Below are 25,957 nucleotides of genomic sequence, written 5' to 3'. Positions count from 1 at the left end.
AACTAGGCACTTAACTTTGTTTTAATAATCATATGAAATTAAAACATGCGAACGGCAAGCTATTTCAAATAGAGTGTGGACATAACGATAAAAAAAAGAATGTTAAAAATAGTTAAAAAAAAAAAAAAAAAACAGTTCTGGTTGCACTGTCCCGAAACTGAGATGGCTGGTTGAATAATAATAATAATAATAATAATAATAATAATAATAATAATAATAATAATAACACACATCTCTTCTGGCACTGTGTTGTGAAATGTAGTAAATGATCTCGGTGAATAGATTCAGAGTAACGTGGATTGGTTAATCTGAGTCTGATCTTGTCAATTGCACAGGAGAGAGAGGGAGGGAGAGACAGACACAGAGAGCGAGAGAGAGGGAAAAAGCAGAGATAGTGAACGAGAACTCCTCTCCGGTTGTCTGGGGCACTAAGGTATGTGTCTGTTTTTGTCTTAATTTATTTTTGCTATTTTAAAATAACAACAGTTGTGATCGTATCGGTCCAGTGGCTTTTATTTTATAAAGCAAGTGGAAGATGGGGTTGTTAGTGGTTGTTAACGGTGACAATGTTTGCTGACGATTTATTTGTGCAGCAATGAAAAATTCTCTTTTCATTGCGTTTCCCTGAGTAATCTAGGAAACAGCGGCGGTGGCGGCAGTATGTACAAGGAGCCCTGTTGGTTATTCATGCAAATGACCGCTTTGGTCGAAACAAAAGCCATCTGTTGGTGCTGAAAAAAATGATCTGACAGTATAACAACCAAGCCACTTTCGCCATGTTTTTTTGTTTTGTTTATCAACATTCCGATGTTTTCAGTCGCCTCCCCTCGAGTACCACTTGTCATTTCACTCAGATTTTGATTAACGTATTTCAAGTGTTTTCACTTTTTGTTTCTTTGTCGGTTAAGAGTTTTCAAGCTAAAAAGAGCGTGTTTTTAAACTGTAGAGAACGACATTAGATCTCGTGAACTGCCAAACGATTGATAACGGCTCTCAATTAGTTTTTTTTAGGACACTGCGTATAATTAATACAAACAAACCTTTGTCAGATAAAGATGAGTATTTTACAGTTCAGTTTCGGTGTACAGGTAGTCCGACTGTTTATTGCACTGCACTTTATATTACTGTAAATAATTGCCGAAAGGGATGGCGTTGTCATTGTGAATGAAAACATAATATTGACTCAGTATATTTTGCAATCGAAATTCTTACTGTACCAGTACCACTAGTTGTTGGGTGCGTGTGTGTTCTGTTCATTTCAGCGTAGCCTCGTTGTGCTCGATCATAAATACGATCGAATAGAACCTGTTGAATTGGGGGATGTCCTCGTGATGTTCACATCTGAAAATGAGCTTCTATTCAATACTCGTTTGCAAACTGGAGTCTTAGTTTTCTCACTTGTTAACATTTTAGCAAGGCTTGCATAACAGTAGATTTTTTTTTTTTAATTATTATTATTATCAACAAATGCATAAAGCAGGCCTCTACTCAAACGCTGCATAATAATGTGTTTAAATGATATAGGGATGCTTCTGCATATATATATATATATATATATATATATATATATATATATATATATATATATATATATATATATATATATATATTATGTGTAATATATATATATATATATATATATATATATATATATATATATATATATTATGTGTAATATATATATATATATATATATATATATATATATATATATATATATATATATATTATGTGTAATATATCATAAAATGCATAAATAGATACTATTTATTAATCCTTAAACATCTTTAGTTATTTTGATTTTCAGTGTACAGTACTGTTTTCTTATGCAGGTCTTTACATGTCAGATTATCAGATTTTTTTGGGGGGTCAACATCTCAGAAAATACTATAATCCTCCAAATCGCAAATTCCTAACTACATTGTTTTCAGGGATAAGGAGTTTTCACTAAAACTATGAAAGTGCATATGCTGAAAAAGCCAGGTTTTAATTATTGAATGTGTGTAACTTGCAGAAACAATCCCATCTTTATAATTTACTCCATGTATAATCAGACATCAAGTAGCCATGTCCTGGAACCCTAAAAACATTTGCTCATTTCAGTTGGCTATTATAATCCAAAATAACCTGTGAGTACAAAACTGTATTTGTTGATTCATTAATGACCACTTCAGGACCAAAAAAAAAGGATACAGATGCCTGTCTTCTGTGTGGCAGATTACACTAAGAGATACCCACTCACTGTTTCTTAAATAAGTCTGTGTGTGTCCTCCATCAAAATGGCATAGTCTGCACAGCCATGTCAAGCACAGAATTATTGTGTTCAAACGTTTTCAAGGAAAAGATGAGTGAGTGAGTGAGTGAGTGGGTGATTGCATGCACAATAATAGCCTGCAGGTATCCACAGCACAGAGAAAGAGTGTAAACTTTAAGATGTCAAGGTTACAGCAGCGTCCACGCTGACTGGTCAGATGCAGAAAGCATCACCAGGAGGATGAAGTGTGTGGTATTTAAAGAAGTGGTGTGTATCCTCTGCCCTGAGCATCCTTCCTACTGTCTGTTTTTTATTTATCTTCTGCACTATTGCATGCATCATCCTTGTACAGTTGTATTGAGGGAAAATGTCAGCTATATCCTGATTTTAAGTATTATTTTTTTTGTATTCACAATGCCTGCAGTGGTTTTGTTATTAACCCATCCTGTAACTACAGCTGGTTATGTTGAACTCTGTATGCAGTGATGTTTTTATTTTCCAGCAGGCAAATTCTTCTTCTTCATCTTCTTTTTTTTCTTCTTCTTCTTCTTCTTCTTCTTCTTCTTATATACAACATCTACAGAATTGCAGAATATGATAGCCTTTTGCAGGTACAGTACTATGTTAGTAGTTGTAGGGTAAAAACCAAATTGACATATTTAGTTTTTACGTTCATTATGCATTTCATTAAGTTTTTAATGGTGTGTAGCGGCTGTATTGGGAGACAGTACATATTTAAGAGCTAGATAGAGGACATGGGTGCTTTATGAAAAGTCACTGTGATGTTTGGACTGAAACAGAATGTGATGTGCAAAGTGATAAAAACAACAATGCAGGAGCGGCCGGTTAACAGTGTTCACATGCTCGCCGAACCCCCAGTCTCTTATTAATGAATTGCGCTTCAATTTACAATATATCTTTATATAACTTAATATTGTTCTGAGTGATAATGTTAGTCTTCTATAGCTGTCTTTACGTCTTACAATTTTTTTCCTGTGTTTTCCTATAAAAATTTAAAACCATTGCTTAAACAAAAAAAAACGAACAGATTCAACATATCCATCTTGACTCGTCTTCGATACCATGTGTTACCATTGCCCCTATTGCGACATTTCTGTTATCTGCACAGATTTTATATATTTCGTGGGGACAACTTGGCATGCTTCCATTACTGTGCTGTTTAAGTACCATGCTGACACGGTATGGAAATAGTAACCGTGGAAACGAGGTAAGAGTGGCCGAGGGCAGTGTAAATGATCAGGCTGGAGTCTTGATTTACAGTTTAAAACCAGTGTTGGTTTTATTTTTCTTACAGTGCTGTGGGGAAACAACCGCTAATAAAACTAAACATACAAAATACACCTATACTGTGACTACTTAACTTATTTTTACAGTACTGGAACAAACACTAAATCTCTTACTCACTCTTTGGTTGGGTTTGTTTTTGGTTTCTTTCTTTTCCTTACTCCTCTATACCCCACCACAAAGCTATCCGCTAAGCCCTTTTTATCGAGGTGTCATTAATGTTATCAAGCAGTTGACCAATTGACCATTATCCATAATGGATTTTCCGTGGGCGTGCATACATGCGAGAACTCATGACATCTAGTGGTCAACCCATTACACTGCAGGGAACAATCTTTTTCTCAAACTAACATGCTGATTCTGCACCATTTCACCAAAGTAATCATATCATTTGCTTTTAAGAATCAAAACATCCAGGATGGATGTGGTTCTTATAAACGGAGTGCACTGTATAAACCATGGGCCATGGGGTTGTGCAAGTGAAAACAACAATGCACTGTCTTGCTTTCCTTGCCTCCTTTTTGCTGAGGCTCAGGGTGACACTGATGCAGCATGGTCAAGAACCGTAGTTGCAGACCTGCAACATCCCTCCTCTAAATAAAAAAAAAAAAAACTTGAGAGTTCATAAGACATGTGAAATGCATCTATTATTTTATTATTATTATTTATTTCTTAGCAGAAGCGATTTACAGTTGTAAACAAAAATACATTTCAAGAATCACAGTACAAGTATTAATACAATTAAGAGCAAGATAAAATACAATGACTTCGGTTCTAGCAAGTACAAGTATATGACAAAATTGTGTCAGTGATAGTTACATCAGGATATAATGAAATACAAAGTACTACAGATTAAATAACACTTGTGACAGATTACAGTACTCTGTGAAGTACAGGATTAAATGCAGTAAAATAGGGAGCAGATAAGAGCAAGTAAAGCGCATTAAGGAAGAGTGATAAAGTGTCCAGAGGGAAAAGAGGAGTTCTACAAGTGTGTTGTTTGTTAGGGAGAGTGAATTTTGCTGTCCAGCTTAGCACTGCTTACCGAAATGCCATAAAGAAGTACAATGAAGAAGTGTCTAAAAACCGACACATACTGTACTTACACGCATCATTGAATGCATAACGTTCTGTGGAGCTTTTGATTGGCGGTAAGAGGTCATGATGAATCATCAACATCTTCCAATCCTGGTGTGTTTCTTGGGCTGGTAGATTTTGTTCCAAAGCTTGATCAGGCAACTGAAACACACTTGAGGAAGGCCACAGTCTTTAAAGGCACCTCTAAGACAGCTCAAAATGAACTTCTAGGCTGCATGTTAGAGGTTTGCAGGGAAAATATTGTGAAAGAACTGAAACCGACTGATTATGTCACTATTCAAGTTGATGAAACCAGTGACATTACAAATATTTCCTAAAGTGTACTAGTTTTTAGGTACATTGTTCCCAAAACTGGACATGTTGTTGAGCGATTTTTGGGGTTTACTGAGTTGCAATGTGGAAATGCTGAAGCTATTTCCACTGTCATTATGCAACAGCTAGATGTCATATTCACAGAAGAAAGTGAAAAGGCTAAAATAATTGCACAGAGCTACGATGGGGCTAGTGTAGTGCATGGCGAGACTGGTGGGGTCCAGAAGTTTGTAAGGGAAAAAATATCCAAATGCACCTTTGCTATGCCCATCAACTAAATCTAATAATGGGACAAGCAGCAAGTCAAGATTCAGAGGCTCACATTTTTCCAGACCCGCTCTGGTTTTTCAACTTTATTCTCTCGCTCTCCAAAGAAAACTGCTGTTTGGATGAAGTTGTAAAGAAAAGACGACCAACTGCTCCTCAAACAAGGTGGAATTTTTGTAGTGGAGCAGTGAGGACAGTGTTTGAACAGTGCAATCACCTGTTAGAGTGTTTTCAAACAATTAGTGATTCAGGAGACAGAGTTTTCCTGTACTTCCTGTTCTTTTTCCAAAAGATAATTATGATGGTGAATAATTTGTATGGGAAATTCCAGGCAAGGAATATGACATCTGTTGATGCAAATGAAGCGGTAACTCAGTTTGTTCAAAGCTTTCAGGACATCCGAGCATCTGTTAGAACACTGGAATCCAGTCTCCCTGAGAACCTGCCACCAATGCCAAAAAGACGAAGGGGCCCAAATACCACAGAAGACTGACACCTTGCAAATTTGTGACATCATCATCTCTCACACAAAGGAACGGTTTGCCTTCAGAAAGCACCTTGAGCTGCAGAGTTGCTGCAGTGACTGTTTTGATGAATATCAGGTAGCTTTCCTGGACATTGTACTAGGAAAGACTTCCTTATGCATTGACTTAAACCGTGTATAAAACAGAATATTTAAAAAATGCTGAAAATGGATTAAGTATGCTTGAACTGATGATATATAACTAAGGCCCTTTGGAAATCGGGGACATTTTCTTTTCAAGGGTAAAGTATTGTATTGTATTTCGCGGAATGTGCACAGAACTATTTTATATATTATGTGTACAGGTTATTATTATTTTTTAAACCTCAAATATAGAGATAAATCCATTGACATTATCATAATCAACGTCAAAGTTTTTCAAGCACTTTACAATAGCTTGTGAAACGGTGTTGTAATTAACAGCCTGTAGGTAAAGTGTATCTGCAAGGTCAGCTTTCAATTCTAGTACGTCAGATGCATGTTCTCCAAATACAATGTGTAACCCATACTGATCTTGCGCATCAGTCGACAACCAGGCTGTTTTACCAATTCCATAATCTCATGCTTGTGTTACTCGGCAACTTTAGGTAAGTATTCATGTCTCAGCTGGGCTGATGAAGGAATCACTCCACCGTTTGAAGAATTTACGTAACTTTTGGTTATCCAATTTTTCAAGATGGATATTTGCACCGAAAAACGCTCTGTCAGGTCAAAATTATATGTGTTTCATGCTTCACGGTTTTCAGTGGACTTTTGAACGTGGAAGTCACTGTTTTTTGTTTCTTTGCAAGTAAAGCAGTCGCACTACTGCTCTGGATATCCGCCTTTCTTTTTCGGTGAATAGTTGAATCTATATTCCTGTCAACTGCCGATTCTCGGTAGTGATCTACAGTAATGTTGCAGGACGTACAAAAGAGCTCATCTCCATCGCTGTGTAAAACTGCTGGATACTGCTTTACGTGATCTGCTGCAGACACATTTTTAGCCTTTTTAGAGACATCCATTTTCTTGTTTACAGTGTGTAGTATTTTAATTCCCTGCCTAGATTGCATGTAGTCACATGACAATCATTGCACAGCACTATGTGCATGGCGATTTCATGCAGGCACACAGCAGAGCTGTACAGTTCCGTTAATCAATCAATCTTTATTTTATATAGTGCCTTTCATAGTGGACCACCATCAAAAAGCGCTTTAAAATATAGTGAGGAACAATGCATAATACATTAAATACAGTGAAATACAGGGCATAGTACATTAAATAAACAGTAAAAAACAGTGCAAATACATTAAATGCAGGCATATTACAATGCAAATACATTAACTACAGGGCTAGGATGTGAATTCTAAACATTGTGGATGCGTGTGTCATACAGAATCATACGTATAAGATGGAGTGAAAACCTGAAATAGCAATTTAGACAACAGCTAAAAACAGATATCAGGCTTAAAGAGCATTGAAAGCAAGAGAGAACAAGTGGTTCTTGAGAGTTGATTTGAAGCGAGCGACTGTGGGAGCTGCACGCACTAAAGCTGGGAGAGAGATCCAGAGAGTCGAGGCCATGAAGCTAAAAGAGCGCTCTCTGAGTGTGGTGCACTTTTGCTTGACCAGAGTCAGAGGACCTCAGCTTGTGTGCAGGGACATAGCGGGTCAGTATGTTGGAGAGATACTCTGGACCTGTGTGATGAAGGGCCTTGTAGGCAAGCAGGAGAATTTTGAAAGTAACCCTGAACTTTACAGGTAGCTAGTGCAGCTGGGCAAGACAGGGGGTAATGTGATCATGTTTTTGACATCTGATAAGGATCCTAGCAGCAGCATTTTGAACCAGCTGCAATCGGTTTATGGTGCATGACGGAAGACCACCATAGAGAGAGTTGCAGTAGGCGAGTCGAGATGAATGCATGACAGAGTATCTCTGCATCTGGGAGGGAAAGGTAGGGACGGACCTTTGAGATGTTTTGGAGGTGGTAGAAGTAGGATTTGACTCCAGAGGAGATTTGGGCGTCAAAGGGGAGGTTACTATCCAGAAGTACACCAAGGCTTCATACAGAGGGGGGAGGCAGCAGCAGAAGGTTTCCAAAGTTCAAGGAAGCAATATTGAGATTCTTGAGTTGAGTTTTCAATCCTACAAGAAGTAGTTCAGATTTGTTAGTGTTGAGCTGAAGAAAATTGGCAGACATCCAGGCCTCAATGTCTTGGATGCAAGCTGAGAGCCAGACCATGGCAGCAGAGGGACATCCAGTGTCTAGTCTTAGGTAGAGCTGGGTGTCATCTGCATAGGAATGAAACCTGAGGCTGTGTTGGACGTAGATGTTAAAGAGAAGGCCCAAGATCAGACCCTTGAGGGACTCCGCAAGTGACTTCCATCATAGAAAACAGACTGCATGCCTCCAGATAGGGAAGAGGAGAGCCAGGAGAGACACGTTCCAGAGATCCAAGCATACTTCTGAAGGCAGTCAAGAAGAATGCTATGATCTATGGTATCAAAAGCAGCAGTTAGGTCAAGGAGGACAAGGATTAAGCAGAAGATCATTTACAAACCGGAGCAGAGCAGTTTTGGTACTGTGATGCGGCTGGAAGCCAGACTGCGGAGATTTAAGCAGATTGTTATCTGTGAGATGTTTCATCATCTGGCTGGCTACAGCCCTTTCAAGAGTTCTGGAGAGAAAGGGAAGATTGGATATGGAACGGAAGTTGGATAAGACAGCCGGGTCGAGGGAGGGTTTTTTGAGCACTGGCGTTACTCCGGCAGTCTTGAGGGCAGCAGGAACCAGGCCTGAATCCAGGGACAGGTTGAGAGTGTGCATAATGGAAGGATCAAGGTCAGAAGCACAGAGACGGATAAGATTTGTTGGCCAGGGGTCCAAGGGGCAGGTGGCAGTAGTTGATTTCAACAACAGACTGGAGACATCAGTAATGGAGAGAGGAGAGAAGGAAGATAGAGCAGGAGGGGCAATCGGGGGGGAGATTCAAGGTGGGTGAGGTACTATACTGGGTTTATGGCAGAAGAGTGTAGAATAAATGGTGTTGATTTTGTTCTGAAAGAAAGAGGAGAAATAATGGCAGGTAAGAGAGGAGGATGAATGGGAGATGGATTTATCAATGGCTGGATGCAGGATTTGATCTTGTAAAAATTGCAGTATTGGGCTAATTTCACAATTTCCACGCCGGCCGTGAAATCGCCATTTACACAGTGCCTTATATACAGCATAACAACTTAGACAGAACATTTCTGGAGATTACAAAGCTACTGAAGATAGTTATTACCACTCCAATGACTACAGCAGAGGCAACACTCAACACTGAAGCGGATAAAAACCTTCTTGAGAAACAGTATGAAAAACAGAATGATTGAATGCTTTAGCCACGTTATCAATTGAAAAAGACATGATGGCTGACATTCCTGGATTTATAAAAAATTAATTGAAAAATTTCCCATGATAAGACATCGCAAAGCAAACTTTTTGTATCGCTTCCAACAAGAAACAGATCCAGTGGACAGGGCTTGGCCCCCTGGACCCCACCCCCACCCCCTCACCTTCATCTGAGGTGTGAACTCCCAAATATTTTGGCCACCAGCTGCCAGTGCAACAAGGAGAATACATACAGATACATGTGGTCATTTATGTGCCTACATGTACCGAGTTTTTTTTTTAACTATAGCTTAAAGGGGGAGGACTGGGCTTTTTCTGTTTTTCTTGCATCATACTTCAGAAAAAAAAGTTTTAAAAACAAACACTAAAATGCATACAAACCTTTTCAGAAATGTGAAGAATACATTCCGTTTTCACACCCCCTCCCCACACATTACAAGGGTGGTGTAAATAATACTGCATTTTAACAAACTGCTGTTATAATTAGATAGATGAAATTAACAAGTCTCATGAGATAGCACAGCTGAACTTGCAGTTTGCCATTTTAAAAGGGTCCATTCATTAGGATACAGCTAATTGGATTTGCAATGATCTGAGACTTTAACCTTGCTACCTACCTAATTATTCCAGTATTGGTGTATTCCAATTTGTATAAGGTACAGAGTACGTGTTAAAATTAAAATTTGCAATAGTAGTTTTGAAACAAGGTGTTTTCATTTATCAAAATAAAGAAAGCGTGAAAAGGAAATTTGGAGTGTTCAGGTATGGGACGGAAACACTGAAACCTGATTGGTTAAAACACTTTCAGCATGACCTAATATCCAACGACAGACATGCTATAAAATACGTAATAAATGAATTGATTACATTTCTTTAAACATTTCTACATTATTTCAATGCTTTGTAACTTTCCGAGTGGATGCAATCAAGGACAGAGTTGTGGTTGACTAGATGCGTCCTGTGCTGTTATATGACGAGCTTTGGGCTATTTTTAAGGTACTAGTTTTTAGTAGTCAGTTAAATGCTGCTTACGCTTTGACTTTAATCAAGCCAGTCATTCTGCGACAGGCTGCTATTCATTTTAACCAGCGCTCCATTTCTCTTTGTAAACTCTTTACACTCAGCCCTATTTCCGCCTGTTTTTCACTGTTTTCATTTATGTATGTTTAACTACTGGATAGTTTGTACTGCATGCATGTAACATATCAAATGAAATGCCACAAAAATTTCCTTTCATATTATGTAAGTTGCAACAGGCATTCTGTATGTGGTAGAGATGAGAATATATGTAAAAAAAAAAGAATAATTAAAAAAAAAAGTTTTTCCAAAATAATGATGTTTGGTCACTGCTACAGACGTGCTCAAATTTGTTGGTACCCTTACAGCTCATTGAAATAATGCTTCATTCCTCCTGAAAAGTGAAAAATTAAAAGCTATTTTATCATGTATACTTGCATGCCTTTGGTATGTCATAGAATAAAGCAAAGAAGCTGTGAAAAGAGATGAATTATTGCTTATTCTTGTGGCGGAGTGTCCCGCCCCTATTTATTATTATTTGTATTTTTGTTTGCGGCGCGGGTAAAAGCGCCGCGTCTTTTGTTATTATATTTAAAAACCCCGTGAGGATGCATGGCTGATCAGCTACTGATTATTTAACTAGCTGACAGTCATGCATCCTTACCAAACGCGTGCAGACTCTGGCCGGGGGATAATAAGATAATTACCAACTAGTTAAATCCCTCGGCCAGAGTATATAAACCAGCAGCACTCTGCACTCGGGGTTGAGAGTGTAGAGGAGAGTACGGGAGAGCGGAGAGAGAAAAAGCAACATTAACAAAACAATTGCTAAGACGTGCTGGATTTCCCAGCACATCACTTACTTGTTTGTTTGTTCATTCGTTTGGCCCTTGTGCCCTTTTGTTTTGTGTTGTGTTAATTTGTTTAATATTTTGTTTATTAAATACGCTGAGTGCACTAACACTCAGCTTCAACCGCCCATCCACTGTTTGGTTTGAGTTACTTCCTGGTCCGTGACGTCATCCACATCACCACTGCGAGCCAGACTGTCACATATGGTGTCCTGCGTGGGACAAACAACGCCTCCAACAGCCGGACCAGGATTGAAAAGTGCGGTTTTTTTTGTTTGTTCGTTTTTTTTTTCAAATTAAAAATGGGGAAAAGTAGCCGGAGGAGAAAGCAGCAGCAGCAGCAACAACAGCAGCAGGAGGCGCAGCAACATCAGCCTTACCTTGCCACACTGGATATCTGCCTCACCTGCCTGAAGGGTGAGGAGTGGTGCTTCGCGGTTGGTGAGGTTGGGCACGTGGCACCAGACCAACCCCCTCCATGGCAGGAGAAAGAGGAGCCAGAGCGTCCAGTGAGGGAGGACCTGCATCCTCCAAAGAGGACGAATGCACTCTCCTCTGAGGGAGTCTGGGACTGGCTGGTGGAGCCGGGGAGGGATTATGAGGAAGCCCTCCCTGCAGTGATCAACCTCCTGTGGGCAAGAGATGGGGAGCGCTGGGAGGCCTGGGAACAGCAACACCACCCAGCTTCCCTCCCAGACATCGCAGCCATGGTGTTCAACTACCTGGCTGCGGATATGGGAGAGACCCTGCTGCTGCCATCTCCAGCGCCAGAGGGAGAGGAGCCATCGCTGCCGTCTCCAGCGCCAGAGGGAGAGGAGCCATCGCTGCCGTCTCCAGCATCAGAGGGAGAGGAGCCATCGCTACCGTCTCCACCAGCAGAGGGAGAGGAGCCATCGCTGCCGTCTCCAGCGCCAGAGGGAGAGGAGCCATCGCTGCCGTCTCCAGCGCCAGAGGGAGAGGAGCCATCGCTGCCGTCTCCAGCGCCAGAGGGAGAGGAGCCATCGCTGCCGTCTCCAGCGCCAGAGGGAGAGGAGCCATCGCTGCCGTCTCCAGCGCCAGAGGGAGAGGAGCCATCGCTGCCGTCTCCAGCGCCAGAGGGAGAGGAGCCATCGCTGCCGTCTCCAGCATCAGAGGGAGAGGAGCCATCGCTACCGTCTCCAGCATCAGAGGGAGAGGAGCCATCGCTACCGTCTCCAGCATCAGAGGGAGAGGAGCCATCGCTGCCATCTCCAGCATCAGAGGGAGAGGAGCCATCGCTACCGTCTCCAGCATCAGAGGGAGAGGAGCCATCGCTACCGTCTCCACCAGCAGAGGGAGAATGCCTGCTGGTTTCGCCTCCACAGCCTGGGGAGGAGCCCGAACGTCCTACGCCCGAGTGGGAGGAGCCCGAACGTCCTACGCCCGAGTGGGAGGAGCCCGAACGTCCTACGCCCGAGTGGGAGGAGCCCGAACGTCCTACGCCCGAGTGGGAGGAGCCCGAACGTCCTACGCCCAAGAGGGGGGAGTCGGTGCGTCCACAGCCCAAGAGGGAGGAGTCGGTGCGTCCACAGCCCAAGAGGGAGGAGTCGGTGCGTCCACAGCCCAAAGAGGGGGGAGTCGGTGCGTCCATAGCCCAAGAGGTGGAAGTCTGCGCTTCCACAGCCTTAGGACCCAAGCTGCAGTCCCAAGAGCCAGAAGGGGAGGAGTTACAGGCTCAACCCCCTGAATTTTTCTGGGGGGGAGAAGGGCAGGATGCTGATGTTCCCCAGCAGCCTCTATTTATGCTGCTGAAGGGAGCACGGCACACACCAGCCCAGCCGCCACAGCAGAGGGAGCCAGAACCGCCACAGCCTCCCTCTGAGTGGCCAGCATCCGCCCCATCGCCTCTGCCTCCACCACCACCAGGAGCAGAGCAGCAGGAGCTGCCTCTGTCTCCACCACCACCAGGAGCAGGGCAGCAGGAGCTGCTTCTGTCTCCACCATCACCAGGAGCAGAGCAGCAAGAGCTGCCTCTGCCTCCGCCACCTCCACCAGCAGAGGGTGAATGCCTGCTGGTTCCACATCCACCGTCGTGGGAGGACTGCTTGCCCCTCCCACCTCCACCAGCAGAGGGTGAATGCCTGCTGGTTCCGCCTCCACCGTCGTGGGAGGACTGCTTGCCCCTCCCACCTCCACCAGCAGAGGATGAATGCCTGCTGGTTCTGCCTCAACCGTCGTGGGAGGACTGCTTGCCCCTCCCACCTCCACCAGCAGAGGATGAATACCTGCTGGTTCCGCCTCAGCCGCCGTGGGAGGACTGCTTGCCACTCCCAGCTCCACCAGCAGAGGGTGAATACCTGCTGGTTCCGTCTCAGCCGCTGTGGGAGGACTGCTTTCCCCTCCCACCTCCACCAGCAGAGGGTGAATACCTGCTGGTTCCACATCCACCGTCATGGGAAGGACTGCTCCTGCCCTGCCTCGCACCACCCAGGGATGCCTGCCTCGCATCGCCTGGGGCTGCCTGTTCCACATCGCCTGGGGTCGCCAGGGATCCTGCTTCGCCTGGGGTCGCCAGGGATCCTGCTTCGCCTGGGGTCGCCAGGGATCCTGCTTTGCCTGGGGTCGCCAGGGATCCTGCTTCGCCTGGGGTCACTACACTGTGGTCGGAGCCCCACGGAGGGGAGCTGCCGGCCATGAAGAAAGGGGGGGAGGTCAGGAGACCAGCTTCCCCCGCAGCAATTTCGCTGCAGGAGAAAGGGTGGCCAGAGCCCCACGGAGGGGAGCTGTCGGCCATGAAGAAGGGGGGGCAGGTCTGGAGACCACCCCCAAAAATTTTTTGGCCAGAGGAGCCGGCCGGTGCGCGGGCCATTGGAACACTACGGCTGTTTGGGTGGGAGGAGGACATCCCACCGTGGCCGCCACCTTTGGCCCGTTGCTGCCCCTGTTCCTGCGCCGGGACTGCTGACCGGGACTTTGGGGACTAAGGGGGGAGGTGGCCGAAAAGGCCATGTGTGCTGCGCACAAGGGGGGGCATGTGTGGCGGAGTGTCCCGCCCCTATTTATTATTATTTGTATTTTTGTTTGCGGCGCGGGTAAAAGCGCCGCGTCTTTTGTTATTATATTTAAAAACCCCGTGAGGATGCATGGCTGATCAGCTACTGATTATTTAACTAGCTGACAGTCATGCATCCTTACCAAACGCGTGCAGACTCTGGCCGGGGGATAATAAGATAATTACCAACTAGTTAAATCCCTCGGCCAGAGTATATAAACCAGCAGCACTCTGCACTCGGGGTTGAGAGTGTAGAGGAGAGTACGGGAGAGCGGAGAGAGAAAAAGCAACATTAACAAAACAATTGCTAAGACGTGCTGGATTTCCCAGCACATCACTTACTTGTTTGTTTGTTCATTCGTTTGGCCCTTGTGCCCTTTTGTTTTGTGTTGTGTTAATTTGTTTAATATTTTGTTTATTAAATACGCTGAGTGCACTAACACTCAGCTTCAACCGCCCATCCACTGTTTGGTTTGAGTTACTTCCTGGTCCGTGACGTCATCCACATCACCACTGCGAGCCAGACTGTCACAATTCTACAAAGATATTCTAAAATGGCCTGGACACATTTGTTGGTACCCCTTAGAAAAGATAACAAATAATTGGATTATAGTGATATTTCAAACTAATTAGTTTTTTTAATTAGTATCACACATGTCTCCAATCTTGTAATCAGTCATTCAGCCTATTTAAATGGAGAAAAGTAGTCACTGTGCTGTTTGGTATCATTGTGTGCACCACACTGAACATGGACCAGAGAAAGCAAAGGAGAGAGTTGTCTGAGGAGATCAGAAAGAAAATAATAGACAAGCATGGTAAAGGTAAAGGCTACAAGACCATCTCCAAGCAGCTTGATGTTCCTGTGACAACAGTTGCAAATATTATTAAGAAGTTTAAGGTCCATGGAACTGTAGCCAACCTCCCTGGGCGCGGCCGCAAGAGGAAAATCGACCCCAGATTGAACAGAAGGATAGTGCGAATGGCAGAAAAAGAACCAAGGATAACTGCCAAAGAGATACAAGCTGAACTCCAAGGTGAAGGTACGTCAGTTTCTGATCGCACCATCCGTTGCTTTTTGAGCGAAAGTGGGCTCCATGGAAGAAGACCCAGGAGGACTCCACTTTTGAAAGAAAAACATAAAAAAGCCAGACTGGAATTTGCTAAAATGCATATTGACAAGCCACAATCCTTCTGGGAGAATGTCCTTTGGACAGATGAGTCAAAACTGGAGCTTTTTGGCAAGTCACATCAGCTCTATGTTGACAGACGAAAAAATGAAGCTTTCAAAGAAAAGAACACCATACCTACAGTGAAACATGGAGGAGGCTCGGTTATGTTTTGGGGCTGCTTTGCTGCGCCTGGCACAGGGTGCCTTGAATCTGCGCAGGGCACAATGAAATCTCAAGACTATCAAGGCATTCTGGAGTGAAACGTACTGCCCAGTGTCAGAAAGCTCTGTCTCAGTCGCAGGTCATGGGTCCTCCAACAGGATAATGACCCAAAACACACAGCTAAAAGCACCCAAGAATGGATAAGAACAAAACATTGGACTATTCTGAAGTGGCCTTCTATGAGTCCTGATCTGAATCCTATCGAGCTTCTATGGAAAGAGCTGAAACTTGCAGTCTGTAAAAGGCACCCATCAAACCTGAGACAGCTGGAGCAGTTTGCTCAGGAAGAGTGAGCCAAACTACCTGTTAACAGGTGCAGAAGTCTCATTGAGAGCTACAGAAAACGTTTGATTGCAGTGATTGCCTCTAAAGGTTGTGCAACAGAATATTAGGTTAGGGGTCCCATCATTTTTGTCCATGCCATTTTCATTTGTTTTATTATTTACAATATTATGTTGAATAAAAAATCAAAAGCAAAGTCTGATTTCTATTAAATATGGAATAAACAATGGTGGATGCCAATTACTTTTGTCAGTTTCAAGTTATTTCAGAGAAAATTGTGCATTCTTCGTTTTTTGTGGAGGGGTACCAACAAATTTGAGCACGTCTGTATATATATTGTAATCATAGATGGCTTAAAAGAACATGGTGGGGGGGGGGTGGAGTTTCTAAGCTTTCCAGTGATACCGCCCCTTTCAGTCTAGCTGCTACAATGACGGAGCAGTACACTCAAAACGAAACCTAAGTTGTGAACCTGTCACATGATGAGAGGCTTAACTTCAGGCGATCGTAGTTCCGGATAGGAACCGCATACACACACTGAATACGTCTTTGGAAAGCCCAGAGTCTGTACTTTTAAACAAGCCATGAACCAGGTAGGTGCCTTGTACGGTGCCTGAGTAATATGTGTGTAACCTTTGGTGCCCTGGCGCCCCAAAATGAATGGGGCTGAGTTTTAAGAGTTAAAGCGAAAGTTTCTATAATCCTTAAAGATAGTGGCTGAGAATCACGTATGAGAGAATAAAGTCTTGCGGTACTTAAAATATCCAGCACTACTTTTATTTATTTATTTTAACCAGAACTGCTCAGAATGCAGCTCACAGTGTTTGTGTCACTGACACCCACTTCCGTTTCAGGTATTCTAAATTGGGTGAAAAATACAGTAGCTTGGTGTCTTAAACTGTCTCTGGGATTTTCCTGCACTGAATGTTGCAGATATGCGGGAGCAACTTGGAAAATGCTTGATTCCTGCAATCCCATGCTGAAATTCAAGCCCTGAAGCTTTACTTGTGTATGAAAATTATAGAGGTTTGCAGAAGAGAAGAGATTTCTCTTGTCGCACAATGCCTGTATAGGGCTGTCGTCTTCTCATTATTATACATTTATTGGTGTATTAATAAATACTGTATATACGACAAATCCTTACTGTTGCCACCCGAATAACAAAATAATACATTCCAGTGATATTACATTGTAACACACTGTAATATCACGAAAACAGGGATTTCAGCATCCAAACTGCCAGTGAATACTGACCAAAACAAAGCTGCATTTCAGTGGATTACAGTGCATTTTAAAAAGTAAAATGTTAACCAGTAAAATCAAAACATGAAAAGTGCCATTGAGTGTGTTCAAGACATGTGTGCTTAGCTGTGGACTTTGCCCAGGCACAACTTGAAATGAAAACACTATTTATAAAGGAGGTTACTGTTACAGTTCTGGAAATAAAGACAATAAAACCCTTATCTACTGGACACAGACCAGCTCTTACCACAACATGCATCATCTGTGGGAACCCTTGTTTGTTTAAAAATAAAGTCTTGCCCTTAAATAAATTGTAGCTGTAACTCAAAAAGCATGTGTACCTAAACTAAAAAACTGAAGATGAAACAGCTATGCCCTTTCAAAAACACAGGCTTTCTTCAAAGGCTGCATTGTTCCAAATGACACACTTTGTGATTATTTTCCATGTATTTTTTTTAATGTCCATTCCAGCTATCATTTCTTTTTCTGTTTAGTAGTCCTTGTTTCATTTGCTTCTTTCTATTATAATTGTTCTCTCTTCCTCCCCTGGATGCATGTCCATCATGATCAGGATGTACAGTTTGTAATAGTTGTACCTACATACATTAGCTAATCCAATCGTGATGACTCCTGGTATGGACATTTTTTATCAAGCATATCACAATCTAATGGTGATTGTCGTGTACAATCACTGTTCTCATTGTACATTCACAAATATATAAATATTCACAAATTTTGGTTCATTTTATGGGCATTAGGTGATTAATTGCTATATTCATCCGTAATTGCTATATTCATCTGTACCAACAATGACACTACTACACTACTCCCTACCCCAGTTGGTAATCATAGATGTGGTAGGTGCGCACAGTGCAATAATACATGTAAAACTGATTGCTTTAACCATTCTTGTATGGGAAAAAAGGTATCCTATTTGGCAGTTTATTAATTGTGGTACGACTCATGTGATTCATTTTCTGAAATGCCTGGAATATAAAAGTTCTATTAGAAGGAAAGATTCTAATTGTCCAGTAGCTCTACGCTTTACTGAATATGCACATCCAGTCTCCTCTTTGCAATTTACTGGAATAGAGAAAGTCACAATGTCTGTAAGAGGAGGTGACCTTGATTTGAAATTGCTTAAAAGAGAAACATATTGGATTCATACTCTAGAAACTTTAAAACCAAAAGGATTAAACGATGAACTGGATTTTAAACCTTTTCTGCCCTGTGTGATGCTAATTACTGTATTTATCATTATTAGATGTGTGTATCAAGCTGAAATGTTATAATATGACTTGAATCTAAACATTCAAAAAATGAAAAGACTCAAACAATTGTCCTCTAAACCTCATTCATTATGATCACTTGGAGATGATTACTATCTTGATTGATATGATTTAGCTGCTGAGGTTTGTGGAAATTGAGTGTGTGGTATCTCAATTGAAATGTGTACCTTATTTGTATATGCTATTGTATTGTATGCAAAGTTACATTTTATATGCATTTGGGTCATTTAATGAAGAATAATGAACACATTTGTAATAAAATAATGGATCTCCTTTTTTTTTTTTTTTTTTTTTAAAGAAAATGAAAATATTTAAGAGATTTGTATAATTAAGTGAATGGGCATGAATGCAATTCAAGCTCACTAAATCAAGGAGCATCTCTATAATTAAAGGTAAAGTAGTAGATAAAAGGTTCTACATCAATGGTGAGGTAATACCAACAGTGTCTGAGAAGCCAGTGAAAAGTCTTTTGAGATAGTACGACGAGGATCTAAAGGACACAGTTCGTGTGGGAGAAGTTAGACAACAAGCAGTCAAAGGGTTGAAGAGCATAGACACCAGCGCTTTACAAGGCAAACTAAAACTCTTGTGCTTTCAGTTTGGTCTACTGCCCAGGCTGCTGTGGCCACTGACTCTGTACGAGGTTTCTTTGACAACAGTAGAGAAGCTGGAAGCTTTAATCAGTTCATACGTCAGGAAATGGTTGGGAATTCCACGCTGCCTCAGCAGAGTGAGACTTTATGGTAAAGGAATCCTGCAGCTACCAGTCTCTTCTCTAACCGAGGAGTTTAAGTGCGCCAAGGTCCAACTGGAAATTTACATTAGTAGAGTCACACGACAAATGCGTAAGGCAGCACCTGTGTTGAAAACTGGAAGAAAGTGGGCGGCAAAGAAAGCCGTGGAAGATGCAAAGGCTGACCTTCAAATCTGTGATCTCATAGGGCAAGTTCAGCATGGAAGAGGGAGTCTTGGTCTCAGTTCAGCTCCTCCTACATGGCACAAGGCAGCCCCAGCTCAACGGAGGAAGCTGGTAGTCAACGAGGTGTAAAAGCAGGAGGAGAGGATGAGGTGCGTAAAGGCAGTTTCCGAAGCCAAGCAGGGAGAATGGATGAGATGGGAGAGTGTGGAACAACGCAAGATCGGCTGGCAAGACCTATGGACAGTGGAACAGAGCAGGATCAGTTTCCTTATCAGGTCAACATATGATGTTCTCCCATCACCACAGAACCTAAACCTCTGGGTAGTAGAGGATCCCTCATGTCCTTTGTGTTCATCACCTGCAACATTTACGGCACATTTTGACAGGATGTAAGGTGGGTCTTAGCCAAGGACGGTTTACTTGGCACCATGACCAGGTGCTGCGATGCTTGGCTTTAGCATTGGAAGACAAGCGTAACATGACCAATAAGTTGCCACCAGTTCCATCAAAACATTACACACAAAAGACAACATTTCTCCACCCAGGAGAGCAACCACCAAGAAAAAGGTGTTAAAACCAAGCCTCGCCCAGGAGAACTGGAAGCTGCTAGAGACTGGAAAATGCTGGCAGATGTTGGTCAACGGCTTATTTTTCCACCTGAGATTACCAACACTAACCTTCGACCAGATATTGTCTTGTGGTCTGGATCAGCACACCTTGTTCACCTGGTAGAGTTAACAGTGCCATGGGAGGATGCTGTAGATGAGGCGTATGAGAGGAAGAAACTGCGGTATGCTTAACTAGCCACTGAAGCAGAACAGCGAGGGCCAAGTTTAAATCAGCATGAAGTTTTAACATCTACTCCCATGTAATGGAAATCAGTGGATAATTATGGCATTCCTAGATTTGTCATCGAAAAGGATAAAAAATGTATCGAACTGAAATGTTTGTTTGTTTGTTAGTTGACAAAAGACTTTGTTTCAAGTCCCACATCGGGTCCTGGTGATTTTGGATTTGGGATTTTAATAATAAAGTATTGGAGCTATTTTCAACAACTTTTTGCGTTTCAAATGTTTTTGTTTTTGAGTAAATGTAAATGTAACACATTTTCACAGAACAACTGTTCTTTTGGGCCTCTGTCAGTCACACACCTGAAAACACAAGACAGCTGAGCTGCGTTTCCAACATCGGTTGTTTCTAGTTGTTTCTAATAATATTATTATTCATAGTTTAGAGTACATGTAGCCTATATGGTAACATTCACTCTAAGTAATGCTTTGTAGTTGGTCTCAGGCTGACAAAACTGTAATAAACATAGGGGTATTTACTGTTCGTAAGAAAATAGTATTAACCAGGCAAATTATTGTTCAAATGCAGCATCGGTGCACGGTTAGTTACAACACTGCCTCTGCGATGTCTCTGCTCCGTCTCTCTCTTTGGCAGCTTGGCATCAACTCAGGTCCTCCTCCATAGCTCACTTGATCAAATCCTTGAACTTAAATAGTTTAGCTGAAAAGCACTTTTTTAAAACCAAGACTACAGCAGCAACGACAACAATCTCCCTAACTTCCAAGGAGTTGTGGGCTTGCTAAACGTTAAGTGGGAATTACCTTTTGTAATGTTTGTTTATCTTGCTATGTTTGTTCATCTTAATTTGCATTGGTTGCGGGTGTATTAGGCAGCATTTTGAAGCTGGAATTTATTACCGTGTGTGACAAGTTGGCTGAGTGTGTGATGGGAAACAAAACAATAGACCAGTCCCGTTTGCAGTTCAATCAAAAACTTTGCCAAAAAATAATAATAATAATGGCGCCGGGATACACAACGATGTGTAACCCGGCAACCACAACACAAGAAAGGAACAGGGGGAAAGGAACTGAAAAATCCCAATCCTGGAGGACAGAAAAACCCCAAAAATAACAGTCCGTTCCTCCTTAATCCTGGAAGGGAAAACAGGGCATAACCGGTCCGGCACTTGCGGGTTCGCGCTCCTTCCTCCAAACTCCGGAGCATCCCGTTAGTGCTCTACCAACAGATAACACAAAGACAAGGGGTTAGCAAGTTTTATCCGCGCCACACAACCTCCTTTTATTCCCCTGAATATGCTTTGTCTTTCTCTCTCACTCGCCGTCTCTCTCGCTGTACCTTGCCAGAAGGAACAGAACCCTGGGCCACGCCTCCTTTTGTACGCTCCATCCCATCCCCATTGGTCAGCGAGGGCAACCGCCGTCGACCAATGCGTGATTGCCACAGCGCTTCCCATCTGGGTTGATGACGTTGTGCACCGTGGACCCGCCCCCCTTTCCAGGTGGCCGACTTCCGACTTTCCTGGGGGTGTCTGCTCCTCCTCTCTAGTGCCCTCACCGGTCGGGAGGGAGATCTAAAACAAGAGTTCATTCTCTCTTTGTCACATCGTGTCATATTGTTTAGTAACAAATTCAAGTTTGACTGAATTTTGTAACCTGATATTTTCATTACATCTTTTTGTTTTTGATTAAGTGAACAATTTAAGTTGGGCTGCATTTTTAAGCAGTTTAACCTTAAAATAAGGATTTAACGAACGTTGTTGTAGTTGGCATTGCTTAGACAACTTTTTTTTTTCTACTGTACAGTGTTGGTCTGTGGCAAAGTGGTTGATTGGGTACAGGTGCAGGAGTGATGCAGTGCGTGAATGAAACAGATAGAGATGATTATTATTTTCTTTTCCAGGTCTGGCGACCAAACAATAATCCCACTGCAATACACACTAATGTGTACTGCACGGGGTAAAAAACAAGGGGATTGCAGTCCCAAATAGTAAACAATAATATCCACCCCACAATAATACAAACAGGGTAACCAGTCCTGGGTGTGTGCAGTAGTGCTCGTGGTGAGTCATACAAGTTTATTTTGTGACAGTGGTTAAGTGTTGTTCCGGCTTTCTGCTGGCCCAAGGCAACAGCTCCGGAAATGTGTTAGCTGTCTGGTGATTCACAAACAAGACAGTTACTAACAGACGGAACAAACAATCAAAACGCTCACGAAACTGCTACGTTCTCTGGGGTCTCTCACAGTCTTTCTAGGTTAAAATACAAAACCAACAGAAAGGAACAGATTGTGATTCTCCACCCCCTTTTATGCCATCACACATGATCCCTTCGTAAACGAGTGCAACCGCCTCTCCAATCTGTGGCTGCCACGTCGTTTCCCTTCCGGGTCAATGCGTTCTTGCAGCGAAGTCTCGCCTTCATCCAGACTGGCCGACTTCCCGACCCTGGGAAAGAACTGTCAGACCAGCCCGTCCAAAGAACTCTGTTCTCGCTGCTTAGCGCCCTCACAGGTCGGGAGGGAGATTTACAACCAAGAATCATTGTATTTCTGTCACAAGGTCGAAGTTATAATTCGCAATGTTTGGCTATAAAGGTTAATGTCACATTATATATTTTCTACAGAAGTGTTTTTACTAGTAAAAATGCAAAATGTTATTTTTGTGTGACTGTTGTAAAACAAATGTATAAACTGCTGTCAAGCACACAATATAATACTATGTTAATCTTTGTATTCATTTTCTGAAGTAAATGCAACAAGTAAACAATACCTGTGCATTTTTGTCATTAATAATAATAATAATAATAATAATAATAATAATAATAATAATAATAATAATAATATGTTTTATATAGCGCCTTTCATAGTGTTCCACCATCACAAAGCACTTTACAGAGGTAGGCTGTGAACTGTGCATTTATATGCATAGTCACTTACAATAGGACATTGATTTAACATCTCATCTGCAGGATGGAGCACAAGGAGGTTAAGTGACTTGCTCAGGGTCACACAGTGAGTCATTCAGTGGCAGGGGTGAGATTTGAACCAGTGACCTTCTGGTTACAAGCCCTGGACTTTAACCACTGGACCACACTGCCTCCTAATTGTACAACAGAATTGTACACAATTAAACAATATTTGTTCATTTTTTAACATTTATAATTATAAAACAGTTTAAATGTAGGCCCTGTGCCTTGTTCTATAGTTTACAATAGCTTACCGGCACTCTATTATCTATATCTATTTTCTGTATCGGCCGATTATGGGTAGATAACCATCGGCTATCGGTGTCAGCTGAGAAAATCTTTGTCGATGCATATGCCGATGTATTATACTGATGTATTGTCCTCTTGGTACACCACAAAATCCACAATTCTATATTTATATCAATACCTTGACAGGCTTTCGAAATACGTTTCAACTCTTTAAAAAATAAATTAATAAATAAATAAACTAAACAAAGCTGAACCAATTTAGAAGGGCCCTAGACTAAACAGGGTTAATTAAAGGGTACCTGTAGTGGAAGTGAATGTGGAATCATTTCAATAGAAAACGTGGCTGAAAATGTGACACAATTTAAAGCCCCTGCTTGGCCAATTTCCAATTATAAAAGCATTAAAACAACATGAAGCTTCTCTGCATTGTGTCTCTCACATGGCACACAGGATATTTATCAGATTATTATGGATGAAAGAAGTCAAATAGCAGGGTACTTATATGAACCGTTAGGTCCGACTACCTCAGTTTAACTTTGTCAGGCAGCGATAGTGAATATTCAAATTGCAGAACACTGACGAGGAATGCCTGTGTTGTCAGGAACATAAACTGCTGGCTGACGAGTTAACCCTTTGCTTACAGTGCTGATTTTAGATCGAATTTGATCAACGAGGAAACACGGGTGATTGACAGCTTATTTAACCAATGAGACCAGCTTTTTAAAAAAAAATGTATTCATGACCCACAGACCTCCAACTACCTATTGTAGTATCAGAGTGGGTCATAATATCATTTTGTTTATGAAATTAACAGAATTGTAATATACAGATGGGGGGGTCCTAAGCCATTATCTGTGTCTACTTGGTTTCTTGTCACAAAATCCCCCACTGACAAAGAATGCTTTTAAAAAGAGTCATAAACTAAATACTGGACAAGTGGTTTGTCTTCACCAGTGCTGAATAAATCCTGAAGCATTGTCTTTTGAACATGCTGGGGGTATGGATCCAGCAGAAGAAGATCTTGACGAAAAGCTAACTAAAACTACAGAGGGATCGTCCTGGAGCTAACGCACATAGTTTTTATTTACACGCAGCTATACAAAGACATTTTTTTCATACTACTGTATACTTGCACAGCATCTTCACGTACTTGCTAAGCTTTTGATCCAACATTTATTGGGAGTATTTTGATTATTGTGTTCACCAATAAATATGTGTTTCCTTGCATTTTTTCCCCTCGCATCGCAGATGTTTTTTTTTTGCTTTAGGATTTGTATATGTTTTTGTTTTAGTTGGTAGCTGGGATGTGTGTTTACATGTTCATATTTGTTGTTCACATTATTTTTATGGAAAGCTACTATTGCAAAAACAATGAAATGGCATTTTTTATATTTGAACATTTGTATTCCTTTTATTTGAAACTAAAATCAAGTAATAATGTTTTATTGTTAGGTTTCTCAGTAAATGTATTTTTTAAATATTACACTTTTTTATATTTTTTGGGGGGTAGCATATAAATAACATAGGTAAAAATTAAAACAAGTTATTTTTTGTTTAAAATTGTTTGCTGAGGCTTGTGTAGCAAAAACTTAAGATATTTCAATTCTGATTTCTAATTTGAAATGTTTATAAAATCGTGCAGCTTTCATGCCCTCATGTTTTTTTCTATGTAACTGGGAAATGGGGGTAAAATGGCAATTTATGTAAAGAAATAATAATAATATGCATTTTTCACTGTTTTCGGAGTTTAACAACCATTTATTTATGTTTTGCACGTAGCAAATCAAAAACAAATTATATAGATAGAAAGTGCAATTTGGACCTACCACTACTGAGCAAGTAAAAGATTACCAAGCAACTGCCATTTTAGAGACAGCGCTTAGAGTTTTCCATCCGTAAGCAAAGGGTTAAAGACGTTAAATTTAAAATGCATTACTGTGACAGACACAGAATGATTCTTGGTGATAAATCTCCCTCCCGACCTGTGAGGGCGCTGTGTAAAGGGAACAGTGCCCTAGACTGGATGGCCAGACAATTCATTCCCAGGGTTAGGCAGAAGTCAGCTATCTAGAAAGGGGGCGGAGCTACGGTACAATCATCGACCCAGAAGGGAAACGACGTGGCAGCTGTGGATTGGAGGAGCGGTTGCAATGGTTAACCAATGGGTCATGATTGACTGTATAAAAGGGGACGTAGCGAAGTGATCTCTTCCTTTGTCATGGTTAACGCTAACCGGTAGTAGTACCGTATTGTGAATGGTGAGTGTTTTGTTTGTTTTGTCGTGTCTAATTGTACTAGTTTGTTATTTAGATGGCTAACACGATCCGGAGCTGTCGCTACAGGCCAGCACAAAACCCAGACAACACTGCACTTTGTTTCACAATAAATTGTATTTGCACCACGAGCACTTCAGCACTCACTTTGGACTGGTGACCGTGTTTGTATATTGTGTGTGTATTAAATACTGTGTTTATTGTTTCGGGACCGAACCCCTAGGTTAAACTGTGTAGTACACAGCCTTGTGTCCTACCATTCATTATTATTTACCGTTTGTCATCAGACTTTGGATTATAAATAAAATACCCTTGCACCTGGATTATCGTTGTCTGTCTGTTATTGATTACCGCATCACTCCTGCACCTCCACACTGCAAACCGCTTTACCACAATTACTGACAAGGCTGAACTGGACATATACATTGTTCACAAATCAGCACTGGAAATGAACTGCATTGACGCCATGATCAAGCGCCAAGTGAAGGGACCTGCACCCAAGGGAGAATTCTCAAAATCGGTATAAAT

General features: G+C 41.8%; 1 protein-coding gene across 3 annotated transcripts in view; it reads left to right on the top strand.

Moving 5' to 3' along the window:
• The first annotated feature begins 308 nt into the window (after nt 1-308).
• LOC117421205 (C-terminal-binding protein 1) overlaps nt 309-25,957 on the top strand; it is a 173,980-nt gene continuing 148,331 nt past the window's right edge. For 2 of the 3 annotated variants that reach the window (XM_034035299.3, XM_034035306.3), the window contains exon 1: nt 329-433. The gene's annotated coding sequence lies outside the window, so the exon portion shown is untranslated. Of the gene's footprint in view, nt 434-25,957 lie in introns of all 3 variants that reach the window. The other variant, XM_059034328.1, reaches the window with a different exon arrangement.

Source organism: Acipenser ruthenus, chromosome 1 (genome assembly GCF_902713425.1).
Source record: "Acipenser ruthenus chromosome 1, fAciRut3.2 maternal haplotype, whole genome shotgun sequence".
In the NCBI taxonomy this organism is placed as follows: Eukaryota; Metazoa; Chordata; class Actinopteri; order Acipenseriformes; family Acipenseridae; genus Acipenser; species Acipenser ruthenus.
Note: the sequence above shows the minus strand (reverse complement) of the source record. Positions and strands in the feature narration are given on the sequence as shown.